Below are 20,253 nucleotides of genomic sequence, written 5' to 3' on the forward strand. Positions count from 1 at the left end.
TCGCATCGAGGTGGAAGCAGGGTGTAGTGCAACTGTAACAGTAATCAGGGTGCAAAGAATTGGGCGCCAGTGGTTCTTATAACTTAACCAAATAACAGATTTATTGAGCACAGTATACAATCCTCAGTGGAGTGTACATAAATCAGAGCACTGCAGGTTCATACAATACATTGAATAGGCAGTACTCACAACACCTTTGGTCAGTATGATTCTCCTCAGAGATAGGAACAATACATGCAGCTTTGAGGAGGTACACCCAGTTTTCAGCCTTTTCCCTAAGTGGAACCTGAGGGGAATCTATCTACCCTAGGTCTGTACACTTGGTCCCTACTTCTGGGCAATGAGTACCCTGGGATCTTAATCCCACTACAATCCTCGTAGGAGCCTCAGACTGCTCAGATAAATAATCTGACTGACTATCACTCCTAGAGTGATCTATAAAGGTGAGTAGCCTATTCTTACTAGACCTGACCTGTCTAGGTTCCAACTCGAGCTCTGCCTCCTGCACAGGCTAGAGCCAGCACAAGATGGACACTGAAAATCTGGCTTCAGAGCCTTTTATACTCTAGCACAGTGCCATCTGCTGGTCACTGTGGGAAATAGCAAGAGTCAACAGTACCCCTCCCAACTGTATTTTAGGACCCATCTAGGTGTCCATAACATGGAGGGACTGCCTGCACAAAATACTAGGGGTGGGAATTTACACATCCCTACATTTGTATGAAAGAATAACAGTGCGCCCTCTGTTGGTTATATTAAAGAATAACAGTGACTGCAATATCACACAGCACCCTCTGTTGGTTATATGAAAGAATAACAGTGCGCCCTCTGTTGGTTATATGAAAGAATAACAGTGACTGCAATATCACACAGCACCTTCTGTTGGTTATATGAAAGAATAACAGTGACTGCAATATCACACAGCGCCCTCTGTTAGTTATACGAAAGATTAACAGTGATGGCAATATCAAACAGCACCCTCTGCACATGGTAGTGGGACAGTTGGACAATGCACACAGTAATCCGTTTGGCAATTCTCTGTCACCATCAACTTTGCAAAGAAGTCCGGTTGATCGCTGGGGGGGTCGATTTGGCAGAATGTGCGCTGCTGGGAGACAGGGCTGTAGTTGTGTCTAGGCTTATACTAGAGTCAATAAGTTTTCCCAGTTTTCGTAGGTAAAATTAGGTACCTCGGCTTATACTCGGGTCGGCTTATACTCGAGTATATACTGTACCTGTTCCTCTCTCATTATGCATTGAAATGGATATCTGATTGTAATATTGGGGTGCAAATTTGTTCTGACCATGCCCCGGTCCTTCTTACATTAGCCACTCCAGGCACCACACGTAAGCCATGGACCTGGAGACTTAACAAATCTCTATTAAGGGTCAATGACTGTCTAGCAGAAATTAGAAAAGAGATAAAATTTTTTGCTGAAACACACCGTTCAGAAGAATCACACCCTGTGATAAAATGGGAAGCTTTAAAGGCTGTCTTTTGGGGCATTTATATCAAGCACGGGTCTAGAATTAAAAAAGCCTTCTCTCACCGTATCACTCTTCATAAAATCTCCTTTTTGGAACAAAAACATAAAAATACTCTGTGTGGTGACACGCTGACGGAGCTTACAGCGACTCGTGAACTGATAAAGGGGGAATTAAATAAAAAATCCCTATCCTCATTGATGAAATGTAAAAGCTTTTACTATGATCACAGCAACAAAGCAAAAGCAACTAAACAAATGCAAGTCACTTCCTTTATTCCGGCTATTAAAACGCATACTGATCAAATAGTTCACAAAGACCGGGAGATAGCTAGTGCAATGCATAAGTTCTATTCAGAATTGTATAATATTAATTCTTCCACAGCTGGAGCAAATGATAGGTTTACACAGAAACTTCAAAATTATATCTCACGCACTGCTTTACCACGACTTAAACAGGAGGATATTGATTTTTTGGAGACCCCTTTGACATTTGACGAGTTACGACTTTCTATCAAAAATACCCCAACAGGAAAATCCCCTGGCCCGGACGGGTTCCCAATCACGTTTTATAAGACCCTACTCCCTGATCTCTCCGACCTAATGCTACAGGCTTTTAATAACCTAGACACTAATCCTTGCACTCCCTCAGCAATGTTGGAAGCACATATTTCTCTAATCCCAAAACAAGGGAAAGACCCTCTCTCCTGTGCTAGTTATAGACCCATCTCACTATTGAATGCAGACATCAAACTTTACGCAAAAATTTTAGCAGAAAGGCTCAAAATTCACCTACCACAGCTGATTGAGTCTGATCAGGTTGGGTTTGTCCCTTATAGAGAAGCTAAGGATAATACTTTGAAAGCTATATGGCTTTCTAAAAGAATCTCTAACTCAAATAGGTTTAGGCCGACTGGCTATGCAAAGTATCATGGCATTATACCATCAACCCCAAGCCAGGATCAAAGTTAACAGATCTTTATCAGAGCCCCTAAAAATTAGTAATGGGACCAGACAGGGTTGTCCTCTCTCTCCTCTTCTATATGCCCTGGTTATGGAACATTTGGCCATTGCTATACGTCAAAATCCAAATATTAAGGGTCTTAGGTATGGATCATATTAAGGGTCAAAGGTATGGATCATAAGATTGTGTTGTATGCAGATGATCTGTTAGTTTTCGGCACACAACCAATTGCCTCGCTACCCTCATTGATTCAAGAGTTTAAAGAATATGGTCAATTTAGAAATTATAAAATTAATTTGGATAAGTCGGAAGCACTTAATGTCTCCCTACCTTCTCAATTGCAACAAATCCTGCAACTGAGTTATCCCTTCATAATGGAAACCTGATTCTATCAAGTATCTGGGAATTCATATATAAGCAGACCTTTCCAAATTAACAGCTATGAACTATATGACTCTGATGTTGCAAATCCAAGCGGATTTGAAGCACTGGCAAGCGCTCCAACTGTCCTGGTTCGAACGAATTAACTTGATTAAAATGAATGTACTACCCTGAATACTGTACCAATTTCAGACACTATCCGAGGCTCCTCCAAACCGCTTTTTTGTTATTCTGCAGGCTGCATTTAACACCTTTATCTGGAAGGGTGCCAAACCCAGGATAAACAAAAATGTTTTATTTAAGTCAAAGTGTCTTGGGGTGCTTGCTCTCCCCCACTTACAAAGATATATGACAGCAGTTACATTAAGTTGAATACTTGAATGGTTCTACTAACCTACAAACAAAAAGTGGATAATATTAGAACAGTCTTTGGTAGACCATTACAAGCATTATGGTGGATGCAACCTTCTATTGGGCCCCCCTCGAACATACTTCCTAAAATTTGTAGAGAAACTGTCGACCAGGGTGACGATATCTCAAAACTCATTCTCGACTGATCTCACGGGAGGGCCCTCTTACCCCCATTGTGGGCAACCCACATTTCGTTCCCGGAATGATGAGGGCAGGCTTTTTAGGAAAAAGGTATAATGAAAGTTTCACATGCACCCAAGTGTAACAGAATAAAGTGTTAATGCCGTTTTCTCATATTTGCCCAGAACAACCAGATATGTTTTTAAATAGATTTAAATATAACCAACTCTGTCATTGGCTGATGGCCCCTCAAAGGGAGAAGTTGAGAAATACTCACCCCACTCCATTTGAAAATCTTTGTGTTTTAAAAACACCAGCCAGGCACTTGATTTCGGTTTTGTATAAATTAGCTGACCCACAAGAAAATCCTGTATTGCCAAAATTCACTGAAAGGTGGGAAAGAGAATTGCAATGTAAATTTAGTGAGGAACAGTGGAACTCATGTTTTACCCTAACGCATACATGTTCTAAAGCTTGTAAATCACAAGAAACTAATTACTAAATAATTTCTAGATGGTATAAATGTCCAGAAGTTCTACATAAAATATACCCTCTTGTGACAGACCTTTGTTGGAGGTGCAATAAGGAGATTGGCTCACCTTCACATATCTGGTGGCACTGCCCGATTCTCAAACCCTTCTGATTAGATATATTTCAAACAATAAACAAGCTGACGGGGCTGACCTTACAAGCTGACCCCTCTGTGGGTTTACTTTCTATGCTTCCTGGCTTACCTACCATATACAAAAAATCACTTATTGGACACTGCCTAAATGCCTCCAGGGCAGTAATACCTTGCCATTGGCGATCATCTACCCCCCCACACACACACTGTTACTGAATGGTGGGAGGAAATGGACTTTGCTATGAGAATGGAGGAATTATTGAGTTATGCGCAGGGAAAGCAAGATCTATTTGTTAAAACTTGGTCCCCCTGGATTGTCATGATGGAGTCGGAGTCCCACTCTCTCCGTTAAATGGACTAGGAGCTCTTCTACCGCTTCCTTGTCTAAACCTAGGATTCTCAGTTAGACCTTTTGAAATGTTCATTGTAAATGTATGTATATTGACAGCTGGGCATCTCTTTTTCCTTTCGCTCTCTTCTTTCTTTTCTTATTTTCTCTTTTATATATTTTACTTTTGTAGTGAGCACCTTCTCTCTCGTTGGCGTTTTTTCTCTCTTTTTCAGCCACTTCTAGTAATGATATTTAAATGGCAAAGAGCATTATTGTTCATTATTATTCCATTTGGACGTTTGACTGTCGAAATGACTAATAATCGGTGTATGGATAATCCCTAATATAATGCTCACCCATCTAGATGATTTTATATCTATGCAACTTTGCAATATCTGGATCTGCACACAGTTGATGTACAAGAATTGGTGTTTGTTGCATGATATGATACTATAACACTGTGGATTTAATTTCCTAACTTTATTTCGGTCAATTGTATGAAAAATGCTTTTTGTATTGGTTAAATAAAGAATATACAAAAAAAAACAGTACAGACATAACCTGAAAAGTTGTTGTGATCAAGCAATAATACTAATAAAAGTTGCATTACGGTTCAATATTTTTACTCTTGATTCTTGAGGTTTGTTGGTAGGCACATCGTTGTTAAAATTCAGGGAAAAAATTCCAACACAAGTGCTCATGTGAGTGTTTTCTTAAACCTCAAATAGTCAGGATTTATTAAAGAAAAAAAAACAAGAAAATTTGTTAAACAACCTTCAAGTAAAAGCAGGTGATGTTCTAATAATTAATGGCAACTTTATATACAGTACGTATTTATTTTAAAACATTTGAGATTATCAACCTCATTGAAGGTGTTTCTTGCTGGAGTGCAACTTGTTTCTTCAAATTAACACAAACTCAATTATCCACTTCAACTTTTTTCCTTAAATAAGATATTGTTTGAGGAAAAAAATGTTTTGTTGCAGATTTTTTTTTCCGGCAACTCAAAATTCTGAATTGAATAACCTGTTGCCACTCTGTAGATTAACTGATAACAATGTCGATTTTAAGGGCTACAGCATTGCTGGTTTACATTGCTATAGTTTAATCTCATGAGGTAACTTTAGGTTACTATGGGAAGCATATTTGATGCATATGTGTTCCCAGCAGAATTTGCATTAATGTCAGTGTAAAAAGAGCTTCGTATGTTTAGTCTCTGGTGCTGGAAGAAATTATGAGATTACATAAAAGTTTAGATTTAATAGAATGCATTAGACATTTGAAAACTTTAGTTTCTATCACTCATATAGGATCTTCAGAAAGATCAGGTTCCAGAACAACGAATATGTAAACATTTGTGTAACACTTGCTAGGTAGGATGCCACACAACAGAAGATGTTCTCCATATCTGGTGGACTTGTCCAGCAATATGAAACGCCATATTCAAACTATTTGTTAGACCTTCTGAACTGCCCTATCGAGTAAGGATAAGGGTTAATTCCTGCTGTCCTTTCCACCAATGAGGTGTTGTGAGAAGTTTTTTATAGGGCTTGGCTGAAGCTGCTTTCTGCCTGAAGAAACAGGTTTTTTTTTGTGTTAGTAAGGGTGCTCCTGAAATCGTGTTTTCGTATTTGAAAATTGGCTTGTCTAACTACAAATTTACCTAATCCTTTGGTACTGTGTTTATCTGGAAATTCATGTGTGGCCTGGCCTGGATTCTGTTCTTCTTAAATTTGTTTGGTGCTTCTCTTGATGATCACATCCCACCTGTATGACTCAGCTTGGTAAACTATTTAGCTAATACACACCCTTTGTGCTAGTGTACTGTTCCCAAACACAGACCTTCCCTCCTGCACGCTATTGGCGTGCTACTGATATTCCCAAATCATACAATTCTGCTGTTCATTGTGTGGTCTGTGATCGGTAAATTAATCGTAAGGAACTGAAAACACCAGGGGTCCCTACTATTCCACAAATCATTAGAGAACTAAACTTGCATTACCAATATGAAAAGGCTTCTGCTTTAACCATGTCCATGCCTACAATATTTTACAAAAGATGGGAGAATGGATTATAGTTAGACAATAACAGGTCAAGTATATATAGGGAATACTACATATCTCTTGTCTGAGCAAAAGTCTGAGTTTGCATACCTAATACCACATGTTTCTTTTTATGTTGCCATCTGACTCTCAATAAAAAGTTTAACAAAAAATGAAAAAAACTATTTACATGGAATAAGATATAGACATTCATATTCTAAGCCACTTTGCAAATCACCTTAATTTTTTATTTATTTATTTTTTCAGTTAATTAAAGGAACTGTAACACCAAATAATGAAAGTGTTTTAACGTAATGAAAATATAATGTCCTGTTGCTCTGCACTGGTAAAACTGGTGAGAGAAACTCTACTATAGTTTTTTATAAACAAGTCAATGTAGCCATGTGGGCAGCCATTCAAAGCTGAAAAAGGAGAAAAGGCACAGTATTTGCAGCAGATAACATATACACTCTGCAGTATACAATGGGATTCATCACAACTTACCTGTTATCTATTGTTTATTTTGTGCTTGAATGGCTGCCCCCATGACTACATAGCAGCTTATTTACATAAACTATAGTTATGTTTCTGAAGTGAACACACCAATTTAACCCGCTCAGGGCAACAGTACACTATATTGCCATTCCTTTAAAACACATACATTTTTTGTTGTTACTGTTCCTTTAACTTATTGATAAACAGTACCAATAGCAACAAAATTTTAGCTACATAGAGCAATCATTTGTGGCTGCTAGGGTCAGTGACCCCCATCTGAAAGCTGGAAAGAGTCAGAACAGGAAGGCAAATAACTAAAAACTATAAAACATAAATAATGAAAACCAATTGCAATTTGCTAGAAATCTGCAGTGCTATAACATACTAACAGATAGCTTAAAGGTAAACCACCTCTTTAAGGAAAGTAGAGAAGTAGAGTTAAAATTTAAAATACAAGATAAAGTGAATTTTAAAGGAACAGTAACATCAAAAAAATTCAATTGTTGTAAAGTAATAAAAATATAATGTAGTGTTGCCCTACACTAGTAAACCTGCTTTTATTCAGAAACACTACTATTGTTTATACGGTATAAATAAGCAATGGGGGTAGCCATTAAAATGAGAAAAGACAGGTTAGACAGCAGATAGCAGATAAGCTCTGTAGAACATAATGGTGTTATCTGTTATCCACTATTTAACCTGTGAAAATAGCCATTGCTACATTGCTGTTGTAACAAATACAGAAAAGTCAAATGTGCTAAATCACTTATTTTCTTCAGTGTATACAATAGAGGAGTCTGAATTCCCAGGCTCACTTTATAGCTACACTAATGGCTCTGCTCAATATAATCAGTGGCTGACTCAGGATATGATTCATAAAGCTTTAATAAAAATTAATGCAAACAAGGCTCCAGGGCCTGATGGCATACACCCCCGGGTTCTAAGAAAGCTTAGTTCAGTTTTAGACCAGCCCCTATTTCTGATTTTCTCAGATTCACTTTCATCTGGTATGGTGCCTATGGATTGGAGAAAAGCTGATGTTATTTCAGTATTTAAAAAGGGATTACGATCTCAGCCTGGCAATTATAGACCAGTAAATTTGACATCTGTGGTGGGCAAATTATTTGAAGGCTTGTTAAAGGATCACATTCAAAATTTTGTCCTAGTGAATGGCATTATGAGCAGCAATCAGCATGGCTTTATGAAGGATAGGTCATGTGAGCCGTTTTCGAACTGCTTTCTAAACTAAGGTCTGTTGGGCTTAATTAAGTCGTTTGCACATGGATAGGAAAATTGCCAAAAGGATTGGGTACAGAGGGTGGTTGTTAATGGTACATTATCTACTTGGAGTAAGGTTCTTAGCGGGGTCCCTCAGGGCTCGGTATTGGGTCCACTTTTATTTAACTTGCTCATTAATGACTTAGGGGAGGGTATTGTAAGTATCATAACTAAGGTCTGTTGGGCTTAATTAAGTCGTTTGCACATGGATAGGAAAATGGCTACAGGATTGGGTACAGAGGGTGGTTGTTAATGGTACATTATCTACTTTGAGTAAGGTTCTTAGCGGGGTCCCTCAGGGCTCGGTATTGGGTCCACTTTTATTTAACTTGTTCATTAATGACTTAGGGGAGGGTATTGTAAGTATCAGTGTTTGCAGATGACGCAAAACTATCCAGCCCAATTAATTCCATCCAGGATCCTTGCAACACGATCTTGACAAACTGGCAATATGGGCAGCTAAGTGGCACATGAGATTCAATGTTGATAAATGTAAAGTCATAAAAACAAACACAAATCAACCCTTAGTTTTTATCCTTCTAATTCTGGTGGAGGTCTGACTGCAGTCAGTATTCAAAAATTTCACAATATCCAAGGAATAGAAAAGAACCCCCACTAGAACAGACTAAACTCAGGCAGTCACAAAGTATTATTGACACACTTATTTATAGTCGGTTAAATAATAAGCACTTGAATAAACACCACTAGTCAGTGCATGAGATTGAATATACCACTTATTAAATTTTTATAAAGTGCTGTGCAATAAGTTATAAAGTGCAGTGCAAAGGATTATTAGTGAGGAGCTAGGAAGGCCAAATTTCTTCTTTACCACAATAATATTCGGCAATTAATAAAGTGATACCAAAATTGATCACCAATTTCTAAATTACTAGTAATGCTAAAAGAGAATACGTTGATAGTTATAATTGATTTACTAAAATGAGAAAATTGAATACATTAGATTATAAAGTGCTACAGTGCTGAATGAATTTAGTAATCCTTCCTAATTAACAAGGTTCAATTCGTTGATTAACTAGGCTGCCATTAAATAGGATAAAAACTAAAATCAATGCTCAAATTCATGAAGAAAGGAGGAAAATGAAAAAAGAGAAGGTGGAGTTGTCCCAAAACTACTACCTGATTTGTTCTATCCCTGGGACACCACAAAGGTGGAGAAGGCAGAGTAACCGGGACTGTGGTCTCGTAATTAACTAAGCCCTGAGCTGATTTAAGAGACTACAATATCCTATAAAACCACAATTCCACGGTCTCCTGGGAATTTAGTATTGCAGAGAAAGAGAAGGAGTTGAACCGAGCAACGATTCTTTCCACCACCCTCCGAAAATTGTTTAACCCCAAGTTTGGTATATAGTTTAAAAGATAACCAGATCTGGAAATGAAACGCCGACGCGCGTTTCGCTATGTTAGCTTTGTCAAGGCGTAATACTATATACCAAACTTGTGGTTAAACAATTTTCGGAGGGTGGTGGAAAGAATCGTTGCTCGGTTCAACTCCTTCTCTTTCTCTGCAATACTAAATTCCCAGGAGACCGTGGAATTGTGGTTTTATAGGATATTGTAGTCTCTTAAATCAGCTCAGGGCTTAGTTAATTACGAGACCACAGTCCCGGTTACTCTGCCTTCTCCACCTTTGTGGTGTCCCAGGGATAGAACAAATCAGGTAGTAGTTTTGGGACAACTCCACCTTCTCTTTTTTCATTTTCCTCCTTTCTTCATGAATTTGAGCATTGATTTTAGTTTTTATCCTATTTAATGGCAGCCTAGTTAATCAACGAATTGAACCTTGTTAATTAGGAAGGATTACTAAATTCATTCAGCACTGTAGCACTTTATAATCTAATGTATTCAATTTTCTCATTTTAGTAAATCAATTATAACTATCAACGTATTCTCTTTTAGCATTACTAGTAATTTAGAAATTGGTGATCAATTTTGGTATCACTTTATTAATTGCCGAATATTATTGTGGTAAAGAAGAAATTTGGCCTTCCTAGCTCCTCACTAATAATCCTTTGCACTGCACTTTATAACTTATTGCACAGCACTTTATAAAAATTTAATAAGTGGTATATTCAATCTCATGCACTGACTAGTGGTGTTTATTCAAGTGCTTATTATTTAACCGACTATAAATAAGTGTGTCAATAATACTTTGTGACTGCCTGAGTTTAGTCTGTTCTAGTGGGGGTTCTTTTCTATTCCTTGGATATTGTGAAATGTAAAGTCATGCACCTGGGATGTAAGAATATCCAATCCACTTATACTCTTAATAGGACTGCACTAGGCAAAGCCATAATGGAAAAGGACCTTGGAGTCCTTGTAGATGATAAACTTGGCTGTAGCAAGCAATGCCAGTCAGCAGCATCAAGGGCAAATAAGGTCTTGAGCTGTATTAAAGGGGCATAGAGTCACGAGAGGAGTAGGTCATTCTTCCACTGTATAGAATACTTGTAAGGCCCCAGGACATTCTTGTATTAGAGAGGGTACAGAGAAGGGCAACTAAGCTGGTAAAATGTATGGCAAATCTTAGCTATGAGGAAAAACTGGCCTAATTGGGGATGTTCACGCTGGAGAAGAGGCACTTAAGGGGAGATATGATAACTATGTATAAATATATAAGGGGGATCGTATAATAATCTCTCTAATGCTTTATTTACCAGTAGGTCTTTCCAGCTGACACAAGGTCACCCATTACGATTAGAAGAAAAGAGGTTCTGCATAAATATTCGGAAGGGGTTTTTTATAGTGAGAGCTGTGAAGATGTGGAATTCTCTCCCTGAATCAGTTGTACAGGCTGATGCATTAGATAGCTTTAAGAAGGGGTTGGATTGCTTTTTAGCAAGTGAGGGAATACAGGGTTATGGAAGATAGCTCATAGTACAAGTTGATCGAGGTACTAGGCCATTTTGGAGTCAGGAAGGAATTTTTTTCCCTCTGAGGCAAATTGGAGAGGCTTCAGATGGATTTTTTTTGCCTTCCTCTGGATCAACTAGTAGTTACCGTATATACTCGAGTATAAGCCGAGTTTTTCAGCACTGAAAATGTGCTGAAAAAGTCTACCTCGGCTTTTACTCGAGTCTCTGTACTTTAATAACTTAAATAACTCCATTTCACTAAAAGCTGCTCTCCTTCTGCAGCTCCCCCTCCCTCCCAGACAAGCAAGTGGAAAGAAAGCTCCGAAAAAAGCTCCCCCCCTGCAAGTAGCCTCGGTAGTTTCAGGTCTCCCGTGCCCGTTTCTTCATACATTCCTTCCCTCTGTAACACCCCCTCCCACGCAGACAGGCACGGAAAATAAAGGGAGGCTCAGGCTGTGTATTTGCTCCTTGCCCAACATTCCTTTCTATGCGCTGAGCACTGACACAAGCGCAAATGTCACATAAGCAGCATAACTGAAGCAGCACCTTCTATACTGGCGTGTGTCAGTGCTCAGTGCATAGAAAGGAATGTGTGGCAAGGAGCAAATACACAGCCAGTCTCCCTTTATTTCCCGTGCCTGTCTGCGAGGGAGGGGGTGTTACAGAGGGAAAGGAATGTATTAAGAAATGGGCACGGGAGACCTGGAACTACGGAGGCTGCTTGCAGGGGGGGGAGCTTTTTTCACCAATTTGCGATGAATTTGCAGGAATTTTCGCATTTCGCCATCAATATTTCGCTGGCATCAACAATTTTTTGGCTGCGCGTCTGACAAAGTCACTCGCGTCAAAATTGGTGTGCGTTAACACACCATTCGGATGCCCATTGACTTTAACGCCAACTTCAGCTTGGACGCTGGTGTCAATTTCTCATTTTCACGATTTTTCTGGAAAATGTCCGCTTTTCATGATTTTTTAGTGAAAATGTCAGATTTTCACAAGTATTTCCTGAAAATGTCTGAATGTCGCAATTTTTTTTCATCGAACTTTTCGACTTCACAATTTTTGCGTGAATTTTTTGGCGTTTCGCAAATTTTGCTGGAAATTCACAAATTTTTTGGCGGAGCTAAACAAGAGAAGTTCTTCCATCACTACACATCAGCTTGTTTATATGAAGTTTAGTAGTATTTCTAAAGCAAACAGATCAGTTTTACCAGGTGAGAATCTGATATTACATAAGAGAAAAAGGATAATATTATTGACAACTGAATTTTTTAAGTGCACTAAAAAGCAAGGCTGTCCAACTGGAGGCCATTGGATATGTCACTCTCACATGTTTGCTCAAGGGCTCCATATGCTCCATATGCTGTAAAAGACATAATCATTTGAATCTATCTTTTGAACATGCAGTATCATAATAATGAGCTGTTCTTTATCCGAAAGCCTAACAGGCTGTAGCTGGGAAGGGTGAGGGTTGTTTATACGGAGAACAGCTATATTGTGCTTGTATCAAAAAAGAATGTGAATTTGCTTTCAATTTCATGCTTTGCTATGTTTAGTTAAATAAATAACAAATCTGTTATGCTTAAAATAATAGAAAACAAAAAGGATGCTAACACAAGTCCTATTCATTGAAGTAATATTGAAAATGGGTATATAGTGCTATTTCGATAAACATTCTTACGTGGTCTTTTTTCTCCGTTTTATTTTTCTCATATCCTCCTATTGCAAGCTGTGTTTTTGGACTCCCACTATGTGCAGACCTCCCATATGATGTCCCAGCAATTTGCTGGCAGAAAACAATATCTTTTGCCAGGATCCTTACCCCTATTGTTAGGAGGTATCTATCAGAGGTTGCTGGCCATAGTACTACTAAAAGTTCTTTGATTGCTTCTGCTAAAGTTTGTATTTTGTTAATATTATTTGTAAATATACATAATAATACATTGACAAATTATGTTTTATATGATGATATGCACTGATTTTCTGGAATCATGTTATTAAAAGGAACAGTAATGTCAACAATTTTTTACAAAAAAATGAGAGGCTGCCCGGAGCTCCTCCACTGGTTCCGGGCAGCTGGTGGCTGACTATGAATGAAACAAAGCAGCCGGATAAGAATGCGTCCAACACTGAGCCGGCAACCCCAGGAGGACTGGCTTCTCTTGGTGAGCCATGCTGCCCCCTGCCTGCAGCTGCTGCTCCCTCTGTGAAACTGCTGTTGGGCGGCTGAAGGCTGAATCATTAAGCAGCCAGCAGGATTTGGGGGGGACAGGCTTTCACCCAGGAGTGGTGCAGCCTCCTAATACACTCAATGTGGACCTGCAAAGAGCCCGGGTTATTTTATTTACATTTATTTACTTTATTTATTTCATGTGCCTTGAGAGTAACGAAGTGGGCACGGGGGTCAGCAGTCAGGGCTGCATTCCTGGAGCGGAGGAGCGGGGTTTGGAGACATCGCCTTCCTACTGCTGCTAGATGAAGGAGGATGAAGAAGAGCTGGAGAAGGCAATCGGGCAGAGGACACGCTGTCAGTGAATAGCCAGGAGGAGAAATCGAGCGCTGCAGGATGTATGGTCGCCCTTTCGCCGTTTCTGAAGAGGACATGAAGTGGACTTTCTGTAAGTTATTTCTTAATAAAGGCTTTGCTATTTTAACTTTTAATTTGTGTTGGTGGTTTTTTTTTTCGTTGTATTCGACTAATTTTTTTGTAAAATTTTTTGACATTACTGTTCCTTTAAAGAGTTTCATGGCTCAAAAAAACATGTTTTTATTTACAATACATTAACGTCCTCGACTATTCAGTGTTTCTTTGACATTTATTGTATCTAAATAGAATTCCAAGAGTGGGAGGTGCAAGCTTTCAGTATAGCTGTTTGAAGGTCTTTCTGCTTCAATTTTAAATAATGTGCAGATTAATGCTGCAATATTAATAATGCAGAGCTGCATTCCTTAAAATCCACTAGCATAAAGACTTTAACAAGAAACATCACCTGCACACTGATCGAAAATATTTATTTGATAACAAATGCAATTTTTCTTAAAAAATGTTCTACTACTGAAATACTATATTCATTAGGTCACATTTGCAAAATCTTGAGCAAGCTCCAAAATATAAAGGAAGTGGCATTTTAAAGAATCTTACCATACTGGAATATGTAATTTAAGTAAATATTGCCCTTTTACATTTTTTCCCTTGAGCCCCCATTTTAATATATTCTCTATGCTCCCTCAAAAATCACCTGACCAGAAATACTGCAGTTCTAACTGTAACAGGAATTTGTTCATTAAATGGTTCATGTGACTTATGGTTTGTTTGTGTGCACCAAGAATCATACTGTATGATCCCAAGGGGCAGACCTTATTTCTTAAAATGGCAATGTTCTATTTAGGAATACCGAATGGCACATACTACTAAAAAGTATACTATTATAAAAATGGTTTATTTACATAAAGCAGGAGTTTACATATGAGCTGTTTTATGCCTTAAATAAAGGCCTCCCTTGTGCCTTAAAGTGTCGTGCTCTGCAATTTACACTAAATCTATGTCCAGAGAGTAGCTTGTAGCAAAATACCTACTGATGCAAGTGTTTGTGTATAGAATTTGGAGCTCCATTTGCACTTATGAGATTAGTAAATGAGGCTTCATGTGACTTTTTACTGAGTATTGTTGTCAATATAATAGATCTGTGCAAAACTGAAAAAGTAAAAAAAAAAACCATTTAATTGAAATCTTTTATAACATCAAACAACAGCGGGCACAGACTGTCAATCTACATATTCTGGCAAATGCCAGAAGGGCTGCTGTAAAATGCCATGGATATTCACAATTTATTTGGCCTGTTGGTGGCTGTTTGGGCCTCATTCCAGTGGAGTTCCACGCATCCATCTTCCAGCTCCTCGGTAAGCTGACTGGGAGATCTGCAATTTCCGTGTAATTCCGCGCATGCGCAGTTGTGGCAAACTGCTCCAACTGCACATGCGCAGAAACACTGATCTTCCAGTCAGCTTACCAAGGAGCTGGAAGATGGATGCATGGAACTCTGCTGGAAGAATCTGTGCCGAGGGGTAAGTATAAAGTATGATGCATTTCCCTGGGGGGGGCAGTTAGCCTTGGGGGAGGAGGGAGGGAGGTCTACCTGGGGTGGGGGGTATGGGTTTTTTTCCCCACAGGTTGAATTCTCCTTAAAAAGCATTAACAGAATCAGCCATCACAATATCACCCGGCAGTGCATTCCACAACCTCACTGTCCTCACTCTGAAGAACCACCTACGTTGCTTCAAATGAAAGTTCTTTTCTTCAAGTCTGAAGCAATGGCCTCTTGTACAGTGATCCTCTTTATGGGTAAAAAGGTCCCTTGCTACTTGTCTATAATGTCCTCTGATGTACTTGTAAAGTGTAATCATGTCCCCTCGCAAGTGCCTTTTTCCAGAGAAAACAACCCCAACCTTGACAGTCTACCCTCATAATTTAAGTCTTCCATCCTTCTAACCAGTTTAGTTGCATGTCTCCGCACTCTCTCCAGCTCATTTATATCCCTCTAAAGGACTGGAGTCCAAAACTGCACTGCACACTCCAGATGAGGCCTTATCAGAGACCTATAAAGAGGTATAATTATGTTTTCATCCCTTGAGTTGATCAGTGTCAGGCTGGCCCGGCGGGACACCATGAAAAAACCCGGTGGGCCCGACCCCCTGTGCCAATATTGGAGTTGACTGGCGCCAGTGGCAGTTTGCGCATGCACGTGGCACTGTGTGTGCATGCGCATCGAGCGGCTCGGCACATCACAGTAGAGGAGCAGGAGCCCTGCCCCCCCCCAGTCTGACCCTGCAGTTAATGCCCTTTTTTATGCAAGACAGAACTTTATTTGCTTTAGTAGCCACAGAATGACGCAAAAACCCCAAGATCCTTCTCATTTAAGGAAACTCCCAACACACTGCCATTAAGTGTATAACTTTCATTTATATTATTTTTGCCAAAATGCATAACCTTGCATTTATCAACATTGCACCTTATTTTCCAGTTTGCTGCCCAGTATCCCAACTTAGACAAATCACTCTGCAAAGTGGCAGAATCCTGTATGGAACCTATAGTTCTGCACAATCATCATCTGCAAAAATAGAAACAGTACTTTCAATGCCCACCTCCAGGTCATTAATAAACAAGTTGAAAATCAAGGGACCTAGTACAGAGGCCTGTGGTACTCCACTAACAACACTGGTCCAATTAGAAAATGTTCCATTTACTACCACTCTTTGTAGTCTATCTTTTAGCCAGTTCTCTACCCAGGTACTAATACTTCCAGGCTAACATTCCTTAATTTAACCTTCTGTGTGGCACTGTATCAAATGCTTTAGCAAAGTCTAAGTAAATCACATCCACTGCCATCCCAGAATTGAGGTCCCTACTTACCTTCTCATTTAAAGAAATTAAGTTACTCTGGCAAGATCTATTGTGCATAAAACCATGCTGGCACAAACTTATAGTATTATGATTTGTTATGAAGTCCAGTATCTTATCCTTTACAAACCCTTCGAAAAGCTTTCCTACCACTGACGTCTTATTGTGTATAGTATTATGATTTGCAATGAAGTCCAGGATCTTTTCCCTTTATACCCCTTTAAAAAGCTTTTCTACCACCGATAACTAACTGACATATAGTTTTGAGGCTGAGAATGGGATCCCTTTTTGAATAGCGGCACCAGATTAGCAATTCACCAGTCTCTCTGCACTATGCCAGACCTCAAAAAATCCTGAAAAATTAAGTAATGAGATTTGGGAATCACAGCGCTAAGCACGCTAAGTACCCTGGGATGAACACCATCTGGCCCCGGACCTTTGTTAATTTTAACATGTTCTAGTCTCTTTTGAATTTCCTCATGTGTGAACCATGCATCATTAGGTATATTACTAGAATTGGGACTATCAAGAAGGAAGTCCACAGCAAAAGTTTTTGAGTCTTTTGGGCAGTGAAGTTCCAACTTACAGCGAGTCCTTATCAAGGCCTCTTCCGGGCCCGTAGGAAATTCAAATATAGGTAAAAAGGAATCGCTGTATTTCCTGACAAAGCAAAGGAAAAGGGGAACAAAAACAGATATGCGTAATATGGTGCAGTATTTTCTACTATTTTTTGTATAAATGCACCTTTAACTGTGCGTGATTAAACGTGTATAATAGTGCAAACAATGTGTGACAAAATTAAAACACTTCGATTGTGCGACTGTGTATCTATTTTATATATATATATATATACACCACTGTTTGTTTATACATTAGTGTAAAAAATGATATAAGTGACTTAAAAAAAATTTTTTACCAGTGAAAAAATAAAATAAAACAACAAAAATTTTTTAAAAATAATAATGTGTAAAAATACCCTTGTCTCACAGACACCTCTTATAGTTAATATATTAACAAATTAATTCTAAAGACACCAAATGGTAGCAAGCATAGAGAGTTTTGGTTTAATTGCTTAATTAGCTTCTTTTAAATGAAATCTTCACCCAGTGCTGATCTGGTGGTATATTATACTCACAGATGTGAGTGAATCTGCGCTTTTGAGAGAACAGGCCGTGTCCTTCCAATAATCATCTGGTAACCTTCTAGCTGGGCAGAAAATAGAGCGGCATGTGCAGTATCGTTTAAAAAAGCTGTTTAATAAAAATATAAAATACACTCACAAACACCTCTTTTAAAATCGCATGTAAAATCTGTGAAGTCCGCTTTTCAAATGAAACCGTAGCGTCCTTTACTCTGCTCTGCGCATCTCAGTCTTGCGCTGCAGCTCCAAACGATCTGTCTCCGCTCGACGCGTTTCGCCAATAGGCTTCTTCCAAGAGCGATTTCTTCTTCCCATAATGCTCTCCACTTAAAGCCCAGCTAGATTCAAAACTATCCAAACTTTATCCGCACAAATGAACATAACCCATCGTAAAGGCATATCTGCACCTATAGCTATACTATTCCACAGTATTTTCAAACTTCTGTTGCAACATTCATATTAACACAGTTGTTACAGCACAGCAGCAACATTGTATTCGCTATCAGTAAAACATCCATATATAAAAAGAAAAGAAAAGAAAACCTCTTGCACGTTGTTACAGTATCATATTCCTCGAGATCACATTCTTTCAATTAGTAACATATTACTTTTACTCTAGGAATGCTCTCAAATTGAAATCTATGTTTAAACCACCTGGAGAGAGGGTCCCCAATTTATGAATCCACCAGCTTTCCTTTCTTAGTGTTTTATTTGTTAGATCTCCACCTCTCCAATCCTTTTCAATTTTCTCTATCCCCCACCATTTCAGACCTGTTATCTTTTTATTGTGCTTTTCAAGGAAATGTTTTGGTACTATATGTTTTACATTCCCTTTTTGTATGTTATTCACATGTTCTCTTATTCTTTCCTTAAGGTTTCTATTTGTTTTACCCACATACTGGAGGCCACATGGGCACTCCAATATGTATATTACATTCGGGTGTCACATTTTATTAGATTATTTATTTCAAAAATTTTTCCTGTTTTCTGGCTTTTAAAAGTTTTTGGTTTTATACTGTGTCTACATGCCTTGCAAAGGCTACATGGAAAAAACCCTTTCAATTGCTCTTTCTTTTTTTCTTTACCCTTTTTCTCATTATTCCCAGTATGTACTAATTTTTGTTTCAGATCTGGAGCTTTCTGGAAAATAATTCTTGGCTTTTTAGGTAGAAGGGGTTCTAAATCTTTGTCCAAAGCTAACACATTCCAATGTTTTTCTATAATTCTTTTAACATTACTGGCTTGTGAATTATATTGTGTTACAAAGCACATGTTAAACCTCTCTTTCTCTACATTTTCTAGTATAGTTGTCTCTTCTTTTTTATACTTAAGCATCTGTTTTCTGTCTTTATCCCTTATTATCTCATATGCTTTTTGTATTTCCCTTTCTTGATAACCTCTATCTTTAAATCTTTTTTTAAGGATTTCCGATTGTATGTCATATTCTTCCAGAGTACTACAGTTCTTTCTAATCCTTCTAAATTGTCCTTGTGGGATATTTCTTATCCACTGTGGATTGTGATTGCTTGAGGCCAGCACATAATTATTTGTATCTACTTCTTTAAAATAGGTACGTGTGCATATTCTACCATTCTCTATATAAATTTGTAAATCAAGGAAATGTATTTCTTTCGAGCTAAAATTTAATGTGAATTCTAAATTGTACTCATTTAAATTTATCTGTTCTATAAATCTTTTTAGTTCTACTTCCCCTTTTTTCCAGATAATTATGATGTCATCTATATAGCGTTTCCAGATCCCTAGGCTCGCAAGGGATCTTAAACCAAAACTCTCTATGCTTGCTACCATTTGGTGTCTTTAGAATTAATTTGTTAATATATTAACTATAAGAGGTGTCTGTGAGACAAGGGTATTTTTACACATTATTATTTTTAAAATTTTTTTGTTGTTTTATTTTATTTTATTTTTTCACTGGTAAAAAATTTTTTTTAAGTCACTTATATCATTTTTTACACTAATGTATAAACAAACAGTGGTGTATATATATATATAAAATAGATACACAGTCGCACAATCGAAGTGTTTTAATTTTGTCACACATTGTTTGCACTATTATACACGTTTAATCACGCACAGTTAAAGGTGCATTTATACAAAAAATAGTAGAAAATACTGCACCATATTACGCATATCTGTTTTTGTTCCCCTTTTCCTTTGCTTTGTCAGGAAATACAGCGATTCCTTTTTACCTATATTTGAACTATCAAGAAGGAAACCTTCATTAACTGGTTCCTCATTTGTGTAGACAGATGAAAAACATGTGTTCAGAATCTGCGCTTTTTTTTCATCAATCAGCTGACCCCCCTCTGATATTAAAGGTCCCACCCCTTCCTGCTTAATTTTTTTACTATTAACATATTTAAAAAATAATTTTGGATTCTTTTTACTGCTTGCTGCAATATCAATTTTAGCTTGCCTTATAACTTTTTGCATGATTTATTGGTCTCCTTGTACCTTATAAATGATTCCACTGTCCCAGCCAGGCCCAGACTGGCAATCTGTCTGTTTGGGCAAATGCCTGAAGGGCCGCTCTATTTACTGGAGTATTGGGCCGCTTTGTGGCCGCCAGAGCTGCGATCATGGTTATCGCAGCCAGCTAGGCAGGGGTAGACAGCACACATGCGAATTACTGCCTCTTCTCTGCTTCTCATACACATGCACCGAGCAGTTTTGTGTTCCTACTATG

The sequence above is a fragment of the Xenopus laevis genome, chromosome 6L (genome assembly GCF_017654675.1).
Source record: "Xenopus laevis strain J_2021 chromosome 6L, Xenopus_laevis_v10.1, whole genome shotgun sequence".
NCBI classification, from domain to species: domain Eukaryota; kingdom Metazoa; phylum Chordata; class Amphibia; order Anura; family Pipidae; genus Xenopus; species Xenopus laevis.